The sequence below is a fragment of the Carassius carassius genome, chromosome 21 (assembly GCF_963082965.1).
Source record: "Carassius carassius chromosome 21, fCarCar2.1, whole genome shotgun sequence".
NCBI lineage: Eukaryota > Metazoa > Chordata > Actinopteri > Cypriniformes > Cyprinidae > Carassius > Carassius carassius.
The window spans coordinates 29,545,542-29,560,598 of record NC_081775.1 but is presented as its reverse complement, the minus strand read 5'-3'; the positions used below and the strand labels follow the sequence as shown (position 1 = coordinate 29,560,598).

The window sequence follows — 15,057 nt, the reverse complement described above, 5'->3', positions numbered from 1 at the left end:
AGCAGCATGCATCTATTTTCTGAATGAAATCGGTGTTTAAATGTGTGGTGCTGATTCCAGTAAATGTTCTCCCAAAATATAATGCATTTCGAAGCACTTTTGCTTTTGACGGACATCCCTTAAACACAGAAAAACTGAACAAAGGCATGCTTCATGTCTTCCTCTGAGTCAGGTTACAACTAATTGTTCAATTATTAGCTGAATTTTACATGCATGAATGATTCTGGAGACATTATTTTAAGCCTAATTCTAATTAGCGCATTCAAAATAAAGGCTTTTGTTTACATTATATATGTGTGTGTACTGTGTATATTTATTATGTATATATAAATACACACACATGCATGTATATACTGTAATATAAATTCTATGAATATACATGTAAATATTTGCTAAATATATATTGTATTTGTGTGTATTTATATATACCTGATAAATATACAAAAAAACACAAACTTTTATTTTGCATGCAATTAATCACAATTAATAATTTGACAGCATTAATTCAAATTTCCTCATTTTCCACTCCTCTTGCTTTTGTTGTTTTGGTAAGTGCAATGAAACGGATATACATTTAATCTTCATCCTTATTATAACTAACTGTATGGACAGTTTTTTATAAATTTTTTAACTCATTTAACTGAATTGTTTTTATTTGTAATGTAAAAAGTTTTATTGTTCTTATTGTTTTAAAATACAGTACAGTCCAAAAGTTTGGACACACCTTCTCATTCAAAGAGTTTTCTTTATTTTCATGACTATGAAAATTGTAGAGTCACACTGAAGGCATCAAGGGCTATTTGACCAAGAAGGAGAGTGATGGGGTGCTGCGCCAGATGACCTGGCCTCCACAGTCACCGGACCTGAACCCAATCGAGATGGTTTAGGGGTGAGCTGGACCGCAGACAGAAGGTAAAAGGGCCAACAAGTGCTAAGCATCTCTCGGGGAACTCCTTCAAGACTGTTGGAAGACCATTTCAGGTGACTACCTCTTGAAGCTCATCAAGAGAATGCCAAGAGTGTGCAAAGCAGTAATCAAAGCAAAAGGTGGCTACTTTGAAGAACCTACAATATGACATATTTTCAGTTGTTTCACACTTTTTTGTTATGTATATAATTCCATATATAATTCCACATGTGTTAATTCATAGTTTTGATGCCTTCAGTGTGAATCTACAATTTTCATAGTCATGAAAATAAAGAAAACTCTTTGAATGAGAAGTGTGTCCAAACTTTTGGTCTGTACTGTATGTTTATATATTTTATACATTTTTATTTCAGTTTTAGTTTATTTTAGACCATCAAGTTAAACAAAAGAAAATAAAAAATGTTGCAAACACTTTAAATAAAATGCATTTTAAAATATAACTTAAAATATATTATATATAAATTATTTTATATAAATTACTCATATAAATTCTAATTTAATATTTTATTTCAATTAGTTGTTTTGCAATTTTGTAATTTTTTTTATACATTTAAGTTTTAGTTAACTATAATTTGATTGACCTGGTCCTAAAATATGAGTTCTGTTTGCCCATGCAAAAAAAAAAAAATCAGTTTCAGGTTTTTTATGCATTAACAATATTAATAGAAAATCATGCTTTTTCCACATTTTTCAGTAAAAAACATTTTAACTACTAAAATACAGCAATTCTGAATGTTTCATCTGAAAACAACAGACAACCATCATGAAATCTGCTTGTTATCTTTAACATCACCCAACAGTGACCCAGAGAGTGAACACACACCGCGGTTTACAATAATCAACTCTCCAGACGTTCAATATTTCTCTCCAGTATTGTGGAGGAGTTTCCCTGCAAAGTGCCTGGAAATGAAAGCAGAGGTTGTTTAATACAGAGCTGGCAAACATCCACTTGTATGATTGAGCACCTGAGAGCAGCAAAATCCCCCAACAACCCGTCTCCCACATCCACCATTCAAAGCCACTAATACCAGCTTATTACTTTAAGTTAATTAAAGCCCAAGTTGGAGGGGGAGACTATTTTAAGAAGCCATGCGCAAAGACGAAAAGCATGCAAATGCATTTCTCTTGGTTTTGTCTTTCTGCACACATTGAATGCAACAAGAATTTGGAGGTACATAATGGTAAAGGTAACAGATTTGGTGGTTAAATTTGCTCCGGCTCATCACAGTAGTCAAATTTCATGAGGGGAATATAAATCTCTCATCTCCATTCTTTCCAGCCCAAATCATGAGACAGATTTCCACAACGCAGTGGAAAGTTATTGGCTGAACAGTCTCAGAACAACCACAGGTATGAAAGAAACCACACACTTCTACCGTTTCCACATCAATATTTTCTGTTTGAGTGTGAAAATGCATTTGGTGTCTAGAACAAATATCCTTTTCAAAAGGGGAAGTGTATATTTTGTAACTATATTTTGTAAATAAACTGTTTGAAAGAGAAAATTTCAGTTTTGCTGAAGTCGTATGAACAGGCACTTTTAAAAATGAAGGATTTTTTAATGGAATTGATGCTTCCATGAAGAAACTTTAATATCCACAAAAAATCTTTACATTTAACAAACGCTTCTCAATAGTGAAAAAAGGTTCTTTAGATGAAAAAAAACACAATTGTTCTCCAAATAAAATAAAGTACATTCTTCAAAATAGAGGTTCTTTGTTGATGTTTCCATAAAGACCTTTTAACATTCATATAATTTTTAAAGTTTTTTACATTTTTTAAATGTTCTTCACACTTAGAAAAAATGGTTCTTTTAAGAACTTTTCACTGAAAGTTCTTTGGAGAACCAAAAACGGTTCTTCTATGACATTTGCTGCCAAAACCCCTCTTTGTAACCTTCATTTTTAAGAGTTGGAAAAGTCACACTCCCATGCCTACAGTCATGTCAACCGAGGTTATAATGCATCTGTTCTGGAGTCAGTGCTTTATTTGACTGTATAAAAGGCTCAAACAGGTTTTGGGCTGCATGAACTGATTTTGAAACCGGCCTTGAGAGGTGCCAGATGAGGGCAGGGCATTGTGTGCCTCTGCGTGGAGGCTCTTACCAGTCAAGCTGTTGAACAAGGCCTCCTTGTGAAAGTGTCTTTCAGAGAGAGGAGAGCAAGCAGTGAAAGAAAGACAGAGAGCAAAGCTTGCTTCAGACTTTCTGCCCTACAAGATTCCAGGTGTGTCCTAATCCGGCAAAAAAAAAAAAGTCAAGAATTTGTGCTCTGTGGTGAGACTGAAACCATATTTTAAGGACTAAGGGGAAAGAAATGTTTTAATTTAAAAATAAATTGTTTAATAGCCAATATTGGTAGACCTCTAATGTGATTAACATTGATAATAATCAGAAATGTTTGCTGATCAGCAAATCAGCATATTAGAATGATTTCTGAAGGATAATGATGCTGAAAACTCAGCTTCGATCACAGCAATAATTTTTTTTTAAATCTATTCAAATGGAAAACAGTTATTTTAACTTGTAACAATGTTTCAAAGCATTGCTGTTTTTACTGTATTTTTGATCAAAGCGCAAGCAGTGAAAAAGAGAGGCAGAGAGCAAGATTCCATTACTGGCCAGAAGTATTAAACCTGGCAACATATTTAAAATCTTGTGCTCTGTGGCCAAACTGAAACCACATTTTAAGGATTGTAAGAAGAAATGTCCTTGTTTAAGAACAAATAATTTAAAAACATATTGGTTGACCTCTAATGTGAATATTTGTGGATACATCTATAGCCCTGTTGTGTGGAACATAAAAAGAGATACAATGCTGTTCAAAAGTTTGGGACCAGTATGATTTTCTTTTTTTTCTTCTTTTTTTAAAGAAATTAATACTTTTATTCAACAAGAGGCATATTAAATTGATCAAAAGTGACAGTAAAGACATTTATAATATTACACAAGATTTCAAATAAATGCTTTTCTTTTAAACGTTCTATTTATCCTAATAATCCTGGAAAGGAAATATATCAGATCTAAAAAATCAGAATCAGAATCAGAAAGAGCTTTATTGCCAAGTATGCTTGCGCATACAAGGAATTTGTTTTAGTGACATAAGCTTCCAGTAAACAGAGACAACAACACACAGACAAAAAAAAAAAAAAAAAAAAAAAAAAATTTACAGGAGATTTACAAATTGGCAAATAAATAAGTGTATTAACAATTGTGCTATAAATGATAATGGAATAGGATTGAGTGAGATGCGGGAATGTTCTAGGATGGAGGGGTAACAAATAAATATAAGGATATTGCACATTTTTGCATAAGTTTAAGTGGGAAACATTTAACTGTTCATGAGGTAGATTGCCTGGGGGAAGAAACTATTCTTGTGCCTTGCTGTTCTTGTATTTGCGGCTCTGAGGCGCCGGCCAGATGGCAAAAGTTCAAAGATGGGGTGACTTGGATGTGAGGGATCCAGAGTGATTTTCTGAGTCCTTTTCCTCACTCTGGATGTGTACAGTTCTTGGAGGGTGGGCAGGGGAGCACCAATAATCCTTTCAGCAGTCCGAACAGTTCTCTGTAGTCTTCTGATATCTGATTTTGTAGCTGAACCAAACCAGACAGTAATTGAAGTACACAGGACTGACTCAATGACGGCTGACTAGAACTGTTTCAGCAGCTCCTGTGGCAGGTTAAACTTCCTCAGCTGGCGAAGGAAGTACAACCTTTGTTGGGCTTTTTTCACAATGGAGCCAATGTGATTGTCCCACTTCAGGTCCTGAGAGATGGTGGTTCCCAGGAATCTGAATGACTCCACTGCAGTCACAGTGCTGTTCATGATGGTGAGTGGGGAAAGTGCAGGGGGGTTTCTCCTAAAGTCCACAGTCATCTCCACTGTTTTGAGCGTGTTCAGCTCCAGGTTGTTAAGACTGCACCAGACAGCCAGCTGCTCAACCTCCTGTCTGTAAGCAGACTCGTCACCGTCCTGGATGAGGCCGATGACTGTAGTGTCGTCTGCAAACTTCAGGAGCTTGACAGAGGGGTCTTTAGAGGTGCAGTCGTTGGTGTACAGGGAGAAGAGCAGAGGGGAGAGAACACATCCCTGAGGGGCACCAGTGTTGGTGGAGCAGCTGTTTGACATGAATTTCCCCAGTCTCACTAACTGTTGCCTATCTGTCAGAAAGCTGGTGATCCACTGACAGATAGAGCTAGGGACAGAGAGCTGGGTCAGTTTGGTCTGGAGGGTTGTTGGGATGATGGTGTTGAAAGCCGAACTAAAGTCCACAAACAGGATCCTCACATAAGTCCCTGTTTTGTCCAGATGTTGCAGGATGAAGTGCAATGCCATGTTGATTGCATCATCCACGGACCTGTTTGCTCGGTACGCAAACTGCAGGGGGTCCAGTAAGGGTCCAGTGATGTCCTTCAGATAAGCCAGAACCAGTTTTTCAAACGACTTCATGACGACAGACGTTAGAGCCACAGGTCTGTAGTCGTTAAGTCCTGTTATCTTGGGTTTCTTTGGAATGGGGATTATGGTTGAGCGTTTGAAGCAGGAAGGCACTTCACACAACTCCAGAGATCTGTTGAAGATCTGTGAAAAGATGGGGGCCAGCTGGTCAGCACAGGTTTTCAGACAGGCTGGTGTAACGCCATCTGGGCCTGGTGCTTTTCTTCTTTTGTTTTTCTTGAAGACCTGGCGCACATCATCTTCACAGATTTGAAGAGCAGGAGGTATGGAGAGGGGGATTGCAGGAGGTCTTAATGGTTGTGTAGGGAGATGGTCAGAGTGGGTGTTGGGGGTTTCAAATCTACAATAAAACTCATTCAGGTCGTTAGCAAGTCGTTGATTAGCCTCAGTGCAAGGGGATGGTGTCTTGTAGTTTGTGATGGCTCTCAGTCCTCTCCAAACTGAAGTAGAGTCGTTGGAAGTAAACTGGTCTTCCAACTTTTTAGCGTAGGTCTTTTTAGCCACTCTAATCTCTTTGTTCAGTGTGTTCCTGGCCTGATTGTACAAGACCCTGTCCCCATTTCTGTAGGCATCCTCTTTGGCCTGACGAAGGTGTCTGAGTTTTACTGTAAACCATGGCTTATCATTGTTGAATGTTAAATAAGTCCTGGTAGGAATGCATATATCCTCACAGAAACTAATATAGGATGTTACGGTCTCTGTGAGTTCGTCCAGATCAGTGGTAGCAGCTTCAAAAACGCTCCAGTCTGTGATGTCAAAACAAGATTGTAAATCCTGCTCTGTATCGCTGGTCCATCTCTTCACAGTCTTTACTACAGGTTTAGCAGATTTAAGTTTCTGCTTGTAGGTCGGTATAAGATGAACCAGACAGTGATCAGAACGTCCCAAAGCTGCTCGTGGAACAGAGTGATATGCATCCTTTATTGTGGTGTAACAGTGATCCAGTATATTACTGTCTCTGGTGGGACAGGTAACATGCTGTCTGTATTTTGGCAGTTCACGGGAGAGATTGGCTTTATTAAAGTCCCCAAGAATGATTAAAACAGAGTCCGGGTGTTGTTGTTCTGTGTCTGTGATCTGATCAGCGAGTTTCTGTAAAGCCAGACTTACTTGCGCTTGAGGAGGGATGTAAACACTAACCAGAATGAACGAGTGAAACTCCCGCGGCGAATAGAACGGCTTGCAGTTAATAAACTGCGTTTCTAGATCAGGACAGCACATCTTCTTTAACACAGTTACATCTGTACACCACCGTTCATTGATGTAAAAGCATGTCCCGCCGCCGCGCGATTTCCCCGTTGATTCTGCTTCGCGGTCCGCTCTGAACAGCTGAAAGCCCGGCAGATGGAGTGCGCTGTCCGGTATGGCGTCATTCAGCCAGGTTTCCGTGAAACACAGAGCAGCAGAGTGAGAGAAATCCTTATTTGTCCGAGAGAGCAGAAGGAGTTTGTTCGTTTTGTTGGGTAGAGAGCGGAGATTTGCGAGATGGATGCTAGGCAACGGCGTTCGAAATCCGCGCTTCCTGAGTCTGACGAGCGCTCCCGCTCGCTTTCCCCGTCTGTGCGTCTTGAAGCGCTTGATCAGCGCCGCTGCTCCTCCGATAACAATGTTCAGTAAAACGTCTGTATAATAGAAATCCGGAAAAATATCATGTGGTGTGTTCTGCCGAATGTTCAGCAGTTCATCCCTGGTGAAACTGATCGTGTTTGTTAAACAAAAAACAGGGAAAACGAACAAAAACAGTACAAACACTGGAGAGCCAAGCACTGAAGCAGCCATGTGCGGCGCCATCTTGGATCGAAAATTGAATGCATCCCACTCAACCATCATTTTGAACAGTAGTGAATATTTGGAAATAATCACATCACTGCAACCTGACACACTCTGATCTACTGTAAGTGACACACACAAACCCCATGACCTTTTCTCAAAATCAACCTTTAAGACAACTTCAAGAGAGGAAGCCCCCGAAACAGATGCTCAAGATGGTGAAAAACGGCTCTCAGGGCATGATGGGACATGCTCTGCAAACCGTCTGATCTTTGATCTTGGCCTTGACTGGCAGAAGCGCTTAATAAAACAACTTCCACAAACAACTGCACAAAATCCAAAGCCAAAACAACCACATGGCCACTTGCTGTTTCATGCAAACCATCCAAACTGGTTAAGACCTGTACCATCTGTGTGTCCACTTGGACGGCTTTAGCAGATAACAGACCATCTCAATCTAGTTGGCACACCTCTGGAGCTTCAGGCTGATCTGCTTTGATAGTTCACAGCCTCAGTTGACTAACTGAATTAAGTTATATACCAGTGACACAGTTACTGAACACCATGTCCATTAACATATCTTCATGCAATATAAATATACCACTGATGTTTCATTCCACATGCTGGCAATTGCTCTCTCTGATCAACTTCCCTGATCTGATCATGTCTTCAATTCAATTACCAATAACATTGTAAGGACTCCAGCTAAAGCTGTTTGCTGGACCACTTGCCATTTTGATCTCATTAAGAGCAATGTGTTCGAGTTGTTCTCACCATAAGGTACTCTGACAGAGGTGTTTGTGTCAGGTGTATATTTCTGCTGCTGAACATGCTTTAGTGTATTAAAAGGTGAACCGGTCATCAGAAAGCAGAAGATTAAAGCTACTTGATCTGGGATCAAATGTCAAAGGAGGTGGTTTTCTCTTCCGGTGAGGATAACACCTGTTCTAAGAAACACACATGCAACTCCTGCTAAAGCTTTTAACAGAGCAAATAGAGTTGATTAACACTGAAATATGGGATTATATTAACCACTGTTCTAAAGCAACTGTATCACTTTATGTACAAACTAAGACACTTCACAACCAGTGATCTTTATTTTATTTGTCCTGTTTGATGATGCCAATGAATGTCTGGCTAAGAAAGTTATGGCCAATTAATTGAAGTAAAGCTGAAATAAAATAAATTAAATATTGAAAAATGTTTGTTTTTCCTGCCTAATAATAACTGCAATAAATTCAAAATAACTTTTTGTTGCGTGGTAAATTGCCGCAGAAATAATAGCGATAATCGATATTATTGTCATTTTAAACGTCATTTTATGCCACTGAATATATAATCATAATGTAACAGCATAATAATGCAATGCATACACACTTCCAAATGACAACAAACGTTAAATCTTTAAGAATATTTAATTATGGAAATGAAGTATCAAAATATTAGATACCTTTAAAACTTGAGTAAATAGTAAATCTAACAAAACGTGCAAAGTAACAAATAATAATAAAAATAAAAATCACAAAGAACTTTTATGGAGATTTTTCCATCTCTCTCTCTCTCTCTCTCTCTCTCTATATATATATATATATATATATATAGAGAGAGAAATATATAAAAATAGAACTGACAAAGAACATAAAACTATAAAAAATTTAATGAATTAAAATGAACTTAAAATAAAATTAAAGTGAATTCTAAAGATATTGAATTATTTTAAAAACTATAAGACTCATAATACAAACTGTAATACTAAAATAACACTGAATACATTTTTTAAAATTGACAAATTATAATATTAGTAATTAAAAAATATATATTCCAACTAGCAAAAGCTGAAGTGTAACTGCACATTCAATTTTGTTTAGTTTATTTTTTATTTTTTTACTTTTTCCTCCTACTGTCTTTCTTTCCATATCTAAATCAGATGCAAATTTTAATGCACTATTATTATGACATTATTATTATTATTATTATTAGATGTTTCGATAACATTTATTTCTTTTTCAAATGTATTATAATTTATTGTAATTTTTGTATTTTTTCTCTTTATTATGATGTCAGCACTATCTAAACCGTTTCATTTAGCTCATGTAAGTTCTGGGAACAGGTAGATGAAAGGTACACGTGCTCTTTGCCGGAGTGAGTAGTGTGGACAGAGAGCTGAAGACACAGCCTGATTAGAAAGCTGTATTATGCTGCAGCTAATCCTGGATGATCCAGGCTACCACAGCACGGCCCAAGCAGAATGACCCGGGTCAGAGAAAGACCAGTAAGCCAGCAATCTCCCTGTGGCACAATGATGGCATTTCTAGGGTAGGACGAATGTTAACGGTGAAAATATCATGCCAGATTAAACTAAGAGAAAGAATTTGAGCCATTGCATTTAACAATTAAGCATGTTTCATCATAGAATCAACAATAAATTAAACCAGTGAAAGATTGCTGTGTTTTCAATTAATGAACCCAGAGAGCAAAATGGCCAATATTGCATGTCCCTAATATAATTTAATGACAGTAAAGGAGACATAAATGGAAAACTGACAATAAATCAACACTTACTGTAGTGGACAATATAACAGCCAAAAAAACATCCCATAGACTAAAGAGGGACTTCTTTTAGGCCAGCAAGTACAGTAACCACATATCAACCATGCAAAACACTCTAGCAACCACTTAGCAACCCCCCAAACACAGCTCAGGCAACACTTCAACGGTTAACAGTGCTTACTTTACTATTATTTATTCCAAATACTGTTGTAGCATTTATTAAAATGTGGAATATTTACAGTTTTTAGTGGTGGGAGGACTCTAATTTTATTTTTGAGGGTCTAAAAATGCTCAAAAAATCACGAAACTTTGCACATGCGTCAAAGGTGGCAAATTTGACTCGATAGCGTCACCTGTAAAATTTCAACGAAGTGTCCCTCGAGCTGTTTCACATACATGTTCGAAACTCATTGCTGTAACACACCAATACCTACAAAAAAGACTCTTAGTTTAAAACCCAACAGGAAGTCCTTTATTTTTTATTTCCTGTACGATTTCTGTGCAGCTTTTGCTATTTTCAGGCCTCGTACTTTAACGAACTCCTCTTACAATTTTAATCGGATCATCTTCAAATTTGCTGAGTGTTATCATAAGGAAGTGGAAAGTGTCATGTTTAACACTGTTATGGACTCCTAGCAACTATAACAACATTTATCTAAACCAAACATATTTTCTTCACATTAACCCAAAAATCACTTTAAAATTAAATTAAAAACTAGATTTTGCAATGCCGCTGATAATTTCAAAACGGTATAAATTGGAGTTTCCCTTGAATTCTCTTACTTCCCACAGACCATAATATCAAGCTCCATTGAGATTCCTGCTTTCATAAAGCTTTGCACAGTGAAATATCATTCTGTACCTGGATGAACACCAACATGTAGGCTAGGTAATCAGTTAATAAGGGCTCGTTAGATCATTTTCCCATTTGTACCACCTTTCTCGCATTAGCAGCCCTCAGGGAAGGTTTATCCTGATCTGTACCTGCTGCAGAGATACTCATATACCACTTATTATCACGCTAATCATGGCTAACAGAAACCAGACCGAATGTGCACACCAGCCAATGGCAGTGAAGCACAACATCTGGGATCGCAGGAAGTCTTAAGTAGCATCTTGGCAAGAACCTGGCGTGAAATAAGTCAGGAAATATAACTTGATGACATGATATGTCTATTAAACACCCGTGGGAGCCCTGCTGCCAAATACTGCTCAAGTGGCTTTGATTTCTCTCCAGTGAAGATCATGTAGATGCTAAAACGCAATGAAACTACCACCACCCAGGTAGATCTGTGAGGTAAAACCTTCAAACCTGGTCGTGTGACTTTGCCATGCATGAACAAGACATGATTTGTATTACCCTGAGCCACACACAATAACTCCATTTATAGACTGCAGAAGCAGTAACAAACATAATCTCCTTTAAATATTTTATTTTGGCTTTAACTCCAAAACCTGCTGTGATAATGTCTGACCTAAAAGAAAACTAGTTAATGAAGGTCAATTATAGTGAAGACATGATATAAAGCATGCATCATGCAAGTTTGTATAGCATACTGTTTATGAAAATATTAAAGAAATATGGACGATAGTTTTCTGAATACAAAATGAATAGGTAGTTGTGGTAAGTGTTATCTCACAATTCTGTCTTTTTCTCGAAAGTGTTTTTTTTTTTTTTTATTCAGACCCTTTTCCCAAGAATTGTTAAGATATATACTTGAAATTGCAAGTTATAAAATCCAGTTGAAGAAAAAAAAGTCAGCTTGCAATTTTGACATTTTCTTACAATTGACAGTTAATGTCTCGCAATTCTTTATTTTTTATTTATTTTTTTAATTGTATTTCTTATAACACAATTCAGAAAAAAAAACACAGAAAACAAACAGGAAAAAGGAAAAAAAAAAAAAAGTATATACAGGTGTGACGAGTGGGGCGGGGCCGAGAGACGTGGGAACAGGAGCGAGGCCGGTGGAGTGATTGGAGATGAGCGACACCTGTTCGACCCACCGGTCTCGAGTCCCACGGAGGAGATGGAGGGATATAAAACTGGAGCGACGACAGTGAAGGACGAGAGAGGACCAGGCCTGGGATTTAGTTTGTGTTTGCTTTTTATTGCAAACTGTTGCGCTGTTTTGTCTTTATTTTGTTATTATTTTGTCTTTATTTGATTGTCCGCCGGTTCCCGCCTCCTCCTTCCCGAAGATTACAGAGTTTTTATCGTTACAACAGGCCATCGATATGATATAATTCCGATATCGATACAAAAACTATTAAAAAGAAGCCTCGTAAAAACTCCCAAGAACACCTACAACAGATGTCTGAGCATACAAACTTAAGAAAATTGTATTTGCCAAGTCTATGACACCTCATATAAAACCATATAATAGTTTAGAGAAATGTTAAATGTTACATTTTACTTGTATTTAGCCTTCATATAAAACTTTCAAATTTCCATTGAAAAAGCCATCTTGTCTGAATCAGGAGAGAAATATGCACAGATCAATATTATTACAATGGATTACTATGGACTATGGATTTGTATAGCTGGAAGCAATTGTTTGAGGATAAAATGTCTACTAAATGATGGATTTATTTCTTACAGACACGTGTGCTTTTCACTTCACAGGTTGTTAAACTGCTGGACTGGAGTGGTATGGATTACTTCTGGAATATTGTGATGTTTTTATCAGCTGTTTGGACTCTCATTCTGACGGCACCCATTCACTGCAGAAGATCTTTTGGTGAGCAAGTGATGTCATGCTACATTTCTCCAAATCTGATTAGCAAACAAACATATCTACATCTTGGATGGCTCTAGAGTGAGGAAATGTTTAGCAACATTTCATTTTTGGGTGAACTGTTCCTTTAACAGCTCTTTTTAAAATTCCTATGTGAAAAATACTTCTGGAACAAAGCCACTAAAAAGTGTATGGACAATATTGCACTCTACTGTGACACTTGCTTTAGCAAACACCTCTAGTTATTATCTCAAGAAGAAGCAGGGGCATGCAACAGACTGAAAGAAAACAATAAAATGTTTAAAGGTATCAAGATAACCATAATGACGTGTTATCCTTGCGACCTTTGATCTCACAGCAGCTGTGTGCATCATCACAACACTGTCTAATGTGGGTCAATAATAGTGTTTGAGAGCAGAAGGTGAGTCAGTAAAGCTCATTGATGTTTGACCCTCAACGCTCACTATAGTCCAAGTTAAGCCATTCTTTTTGATATTGCTAGGCATGACCCGGTGACCAAAGTATACCACAAACTAACACAAGCTCGACTGATTCAACTGCTTTAGTTAGCTTCCGCAAGTATATGTTTGGCAAACAGCAACTGTAAAGATATTTCTCATCACACAGTTCAGCACACTTTCTCTCTCTGAAATACGGCTCTATTATCTTTTGACATATATATGGATATAGCCTTTATCAGGTGCTGGAAACTACAGAAAAGCATAATAAGATTGCATATCAAGCTATTAAAGATCAAATATGTCCGATCCATGAACCAATGCCACACAGCTGAAATACATGCAGGTGTTAATTCATTTATAAGTCATATGAGGTAATAATGTATAATAAATCCTAATTGATATAACAAAATGTCATTGAACATCACAATATGATACAAATAATGAACGTAGTAGGGTTAAAATGAAAAAGTATAAAAAAAAATATTTGAACTTTAATTCATATTTTTTTTCAGATGTTGATTGTTGTCCCCCCATGCAAGAAGAACAGTAATAAATAAATAAATAAATATACATAAATATTAAAATTATATAAATATTCTTAATAATATTTTATATTATTGTAGTTTATATAAATGTGTAAATAAACACAGATCAGTTTTTGGAAATTAATTTTATATATTTATATTAAACATAAATATAAAATATAGTGTAAATGTTTTTAGATGTATGTGAAACCAATGTGAGTTTATAAATAAATATAAAATAAATACTTTTTTTGTATTACCTAACCACTTTTTACTTTAATAAATATTTAAACAATATTCTATATGTATAGAAAGCCACTTGAATACCAAAATTGCCCCTTTAAATATAATATCATTACTAATAATAGCTTATTAAAAAATGTAAAAAATGTATTCATCTAATGCATTTTTTTTTTACTCAGAGGACTGACATCCACATGTCCAGCTCTGGTCAGAGAGACTGTGTGCTGGTCATTGTTCTCATGAGAAACACTGGATCTCACGTGCACCCCAGAAAACACACCTTTAAGCAGAAATAAAGCCAAGGAGAACAATCCCTGCAGCTGAACAGCATATTTAGATGTTTCATGCAAAACACAGACATCATAATTCAAACTGAAGCCTCATAAGAAATGTGTGTCTTTTACCTTTTTGAGGCACTTGACTGATGATAATAAGAAGGTGTCACTCCATCGATGCTTCAAGCTTTTTCCCCCGCTTGAAAGTGGCAAGAGATATTCCCCAAAAACACTTAAATATTCTTAAAAGTACTTCAGAAATCTCTTGAGAAGGTTTAAAAACAGAACCAGAGCCCGAGTGTCGTCAGTGTTACCGTGAATCCAGCAGCTCTGTAAAACTTCAGCAGGGTTGGTTCCCATGGGTCTGTTCGCACGTTAAAGCTTCTCGTCTGGTAAACTGTGAGCTTGCTCGGCGTCCATTCAGATTCTCCTCCGGACTGAAGGGAATATCGTCATGTGTGTGAAGTTTCCCGCGGTCTCTGGAGTCACTCAGTTTCAGTCCACTGAGGTTTGAGCGGTTACTCACATGATTTGTGTCGCGTTTAAACACAGAGAGTGTGAAACACGCTGAAACATCGTAGCGCTGCTGCTCGCTCGCTCTCTCTCTCTCTCTCTCTCTCTCACACACACACAAACACACACATACTCTCTCTCTCTCTCTCTCACACACACACACATACATACTCTCTCACTGTCAATAAATGTTAAATCTAATTTCTACCTTGTTTAGCGTCTCGATAGCGCCCTCTCGCGCTATACTGACGTGGCTACCATAACTGCTTTATGAAAACCTTTAGTTCCGATGGCTTTATGATCTTAATTATTTTTCACGCCTAAAAACATGCAGCATATAAAATAATCGTAACTGTATGCTATTAGTTTTGGGGGTGGCATTAGGCTTTGAGGATGTATCAATGAACATGGTAAAAATAGTTATGTCAAAATGTATAAGAGCACCCTTTTTTATTTCAGAAGCACCCACCGTCAGTGATTTGATTCTGGAACCGGGCCTGCATGTATCTTATAACTATATATATTTCTATATCAGCCTATATATAGGCTGATATAGAAAAAAAAAAAAAAAAAATATATATATATATATATACATATA

The 15,057-nt window shown here is 37.0% G+C and overlaps 1 protein-coding gene across 3 annotated transcripts in view; it reads right to left on the bottom strand.

The window, feature by feature from the left end:
• Positions 1-14,531, bottom strand: part of LOC132098094 (uncharacterized) — a 42,856-nt gene extending 28,325 nt beyond the window's left edge. For 2 of the 3 annotated variants that reach the window (XM_059504218.1, XM_059504220.1), the window contains exon 1: positions 14,076-14,531. The gene's annotated coding sequence lies outside the window, so the exon portion shown is untranslated. The remainder of the gene's footprint in view (positions 1-14,075) is intronic. The other variant, XM_059504219.1, reaches the window with a different exon arrangement.
• Positions 14,532-15,057: the final 526 nt, after the last annotated feature.